Source organism: Triticum dicoccoides, chromosome 3B (genome assembly GCF_002162155.2).
Source record: "Triticum dicoccoides isolate Atlit2015 ecotype Zavitan chromosome 3B, WEW_v2.0, whole genome shotgun sequence".
In the NCBI taxonomy this organism is placed as follows: Eukaryota; Viridiplantae; Streptophyta; class Magnoliopsida; order Poales; family Poaceae; genus Triticum; species Triticum dicoccoides.
In genome coordinates this window covers 859925749-859930402 of record NC_041385.1, presented here as the reverse complement: position 1 = coordinate 859930402, position 4654 = coordinate 859925749, and positions in this window count along the sequence as shown.

Below are 4654 nucleotides of genomic sequence, written 5' to 3'. Positions count from 1 at the left end.
GATTAAGAGAGAAATCTCTTATGTCCACATTAAAAAAACCTGAGGCGGAGGCAGCACCATCACCATCTGCTGCTGTTGCTGCTACCGAACTGAAAACTACTGCCACCGAAGAGCTGGAGCAATCAGGCCACCTCCGTCACCTGCATCAGTGTGTCCTGAGACGACGTCCCTAACCTGCATCAGCGCGGCAAAGGAGGCCGCCTTGTCCTCGTCCCCCATGTCGCGCAAGGTCGGGACTCAGGTCGAAATCAAACAATTTAATGCCCAACTTCTGAACTTTGTCCAAACAGATACAAATTTTATTAAGTTCTGATATTTAACCCTCGATAATTAACAACAAATATCAAATAGAGCATACTTTCAAAGTTAATATGCATTGTCTCAATTTATTAAATTTTGAAACGGGTTAAACTACAAATTAATTCGGTTATTGAATAAACTATCAAAGTCAAAAATTGATCTGTCTTAGTCTTAGCAACATCGATAGATATATACAATGGATCGTCCTAAAAAGATGCCTAATACAGGATAACCACTTTAGATTTGAACTTCATATATAGAGCGTGAGAGATAAATCAACGTCCTACATCTAATGTGTGTCGCTATAAATATAAACTCGGTACATCTCAATGAAGATGTACAATGACTGAAAGAAACATGACCTCTGGACTGCAACAATCCTCTAACATATGTTTTCTGGTGCGTAGAGGTTGATAATAAGCTTCTCCACAAATCCTTTGCCACACTGAGGGCACTGCTTAGAAAGTAAAATATTCATGCATAATTTGAGCAATTCAATTAAATATGTTCACCGAGTATGTAAAGAATTACTCATGGTACCTTGGCACTCTCCTTGCTAGAAGGACGCAGCAACTTCTCCCGACATGATCAGCCATACACATGGCCACATGGAATGCAGTTGCATACATGAAGTAGATAGATAGGAGATGATCAGTGGTCTATAATTCTCACAAGTACCATAATTGGTACTTGAAAAGCCATGCACGTGTAGGTGCCTCTAACATGAAAAAATAGGAACTAAAATGCCTAAACATAAAAGAGGAAAACCCACACCATCAGACTGTAAAAAGGGATGCAAGCTTCTTCGGTATCCAATCCAACACAAAGACGGTATATACTGCGCTAATAGCCCACAATCCATTATAGACATGATTTATACTGTGCGTGTGCTAATAGCCCCCAATCCCAAAGGAGACCGACATGGCTCCCGGCGAAAAAGAAGAAAAGTAGCAAAGAGAATGCACTGGGACACATGGAGCTGGAAGCCCTCGCTCACCAGATGCGATGCGGGTCGTTGCTGCACCAGGGCACCATGCAGGCCGTGCAAATCGTCGCCTGGACCTCACCGCGGGACGCATTTCGGTTCGCCTCGGTCCCACCAACGTCTCCCGCTCTGCCGGTGGTGTCCCCGGCGTGCGGGCGCCGCACCTCCTCCAGAAGGAGCATGGTTGGCGGGGACGACATTGGTCCCCCGCGTTGCACTCTTTCGCCATGATGTCCTTATTGCACTCCGTGTTCTTGTTCACCTCAACCAGAAGAGTTGATGTTGAGTGTGTCTTCGGGTCGGAGAGGTTTATACATTAAAACTCGTGAATGTACTGAGCTGTATACATTAAAACTCATGAATGTAGTGAGCAAGCAGGCAGGGAAGAATCGCTTTGCTTCACTATGTACATTAAAACTCGTGATAGGCCATGAGATTTGATTCCGTATGCGCTGAGCTGTATACATTAAAGCTCCATGTATATATTGTTTCACGCACAAAAGCAAGCATTCCTAACAATGTAGTTAGGAAATAATTTATCCATTTCCCGGGCACATTTGATACAACAATAAAAATATAGATACACGCCTAAGATCACCATCGAAAAGATGTCAGGAACCCCGCGTTGCCCTGCCTGGCGAAAAGGGGGATGTCTAGATCGCGCCGCCACATTCTCTCAACCCTCCTACTCATCTCGCCGCACGATTAAATCTTTTAACACACATGCTGAATAGTTTTTCTAATAAGCAAACCACATTTTTGAAATGTGGGGTGCCCATTTCATAAATTTGGGACGGACATTTTTATATACAATCTTAAATGTTTTTAATTAAAAAATGCCATTCACATTTAATTTGTAAGATCAATGCGTTACTATATCTCAATGCGGGGGTGGGTATATAGCAAGAAATAGGAGAGGAATCACGAATATCCGCATTAAAAAAACCCTCATTTGCAGTGAGATTTGTTGTCTTCTCTCAGAATTGTGATTTCCACGCAGAAAAGTGTAACTCAGTTGTCTCGACAAAATTTTGATGAAAATTTGAAGAATTCCTGAAATGTAAAATTGGAGTTTGGATACGTATGTATGATAAAATGAGCACATCTCTGAATTGAAGGATTTCTGAATTGAAGGATTTATGTAGTGTATGTACGATAAGTATGTTACATTAGAACTCAAGCGTCAATAGATAGCTAAGTACTTGTTCGCAACCTGATTGAGTTGATCGGTATGTGATAACGAAATATTGTTTGGCCCACAAAAGCAAGCCTTCCAAACAATGCAGTAGTTGGGAAATAATTTATTTTTCCTCGCTCCAGGCTTTCACCCCCCATTATAAATAAAGGCACAAACCGAACAAGGTACCCGGCCGAACGATACATGGTGGTTAGGTGACCCTCTTACAAAGCAGATCCTAGGCTATCCGGATCGCGAAGCAGACAAGCAACTACGCTACCGAAGGAGAAAACAGGGAGAATGGAGCACAACCACCCAACACCCTAGGACACCTAAGCTCCTAGACATCACCCCCAAGAGAGAGAACGGCGCAGAAAGTCGTCGCTGCCTAGCCCCATTGGGCAAGGGTCTTCACCCGGAATTCTGACGCGGCGAGGAGATCCACAACGATGTCTTCAAGAAGAGAACGACGCCCGAAAGCATCGTCGTCGCCGGCGCAGAAGCGCGGAGCTTTCGCTCGGCACCCCACCCTAAGTCACCGAAGCCCTAGGGCAAAAGTGGTACGCCCAGATCCCAGATCCAGATCTGGGCATCGTCCAGCAGAGGACGTGTCCGAGCCACCAACTGCTACCCCTCTCATCGCCCACATCACCAAGAAGGGAGCCACCACCGCCAACATGGCGCCCGCCGGAGGGCGAACCATGCGAACCACCATCCGGAGCCGCCGCTCCGACATCCAAGTCGAAGACCTCATCCACTGCCCACACCACAGAATACCAGCCACGGTAGGAAGAGCGAAAGTCCACATCTTTCACTCCTAGCCCGGCATGAGCCACAGATGTTGGGCCGGCGCCACCACAGTAGGAGCCCCAGCCCTGTGTCCCCAGCCAATCCCGGTGAACTGGGGGAGACACACCTCCAGGGTGCCCGACGGCCATCGTCGAGTGCACTCAGACAACGCCATGTCCATGGCCCTCGACCCCGTCTTGCCCGACAGTACTGTGAAGCCGCGAACACCACCAACGACCACCGTACCCACGGAGGGAGGAACCTCACCGACCGCGGGTACATCCCGGATCGAGCCCAATCTCCCCTACCCGGAGTCACAACTCCGACTGCCGTCGGGTCCCGAACAGATCGACCCGAGTGAGAGCCCCTGGTCAACGTCACGCCAATGATGTAGACCAAGGAGAAGGGAAGCCGCAACCGCCACTCTACGCTACCGGTGGGGCACAACCACCAAAGATCAGCACCTCCCCCATAGGCCCGCACCACCGACGCCCCGGCCAAGCCCATCACCACGAATCTCACCACCTGATAAGCCCCACCAAGGCGCCCCACCACGCCAGACCACCAACCGTGCCGAGCCACCGATGGTAGCCGGCCCACGCTGCCTCAGCCCTCACCGCCAACGAAGCATTGGCTAGAAAAGCCCGCGCCAGAACAGATCTGACAGGTCCTTCGGAACAGCCGCGAGCATGCCCCACCACCACCACAACCATTGCGTCGCCACCACCAGCCATCGGCCAAGCAGGAGCTGGACGCAGATGGCGCACGCTGCCCGCAGCCCGCGCCGCGCGACGACATCCAGGCGCGAGATCCGGCCTGATCGGGCCGATGCCGTCCTGCACGCCACAACCCGGAGCAGGGGAACGTGCAGCCGCCGCGCCGAGCCACCGCACCAGGATGCCGCCACACCACCGCTAGAGGAGCACGCCGCGGCCCGCACGCTGGCCACTGAGCCGCCAGGCCCTGCGGCAGCCCAGCGCCTCCACATGCGAGGTCATCCCGCGCTGACCACCGAGCCGCGCGAGGAGAGGAAGCGGACCCTGCAGCCACCCACGCTGGCCGGGCTTTGCCCGTCGGTGCCTCTGGGCGGCGGCGGGGGAGGGAGGACGAGGGAGAACGGAGAAGCGGAGGCGCTAGGGTTTCCCCCCGCTCGCTCGCGGGAGCGACCCAGGGGACATGGGACGGGGACAATGGGAGTATATACGAGCTTTCAATAACCTTCAAAATGTCATACCTACACCACCCGGCAACACGTGTACGCGCGCGCCCCATCAATCACCCTCATTTATATATTAGTGCGATCTATCTCAAATTAATAATTTCCTTTTAGTCTGATATCAACACAATTTTAAATTATTTTTATTATATTAATAATTTCCTTTTAGCTCGGTTCGCCTCGGTCC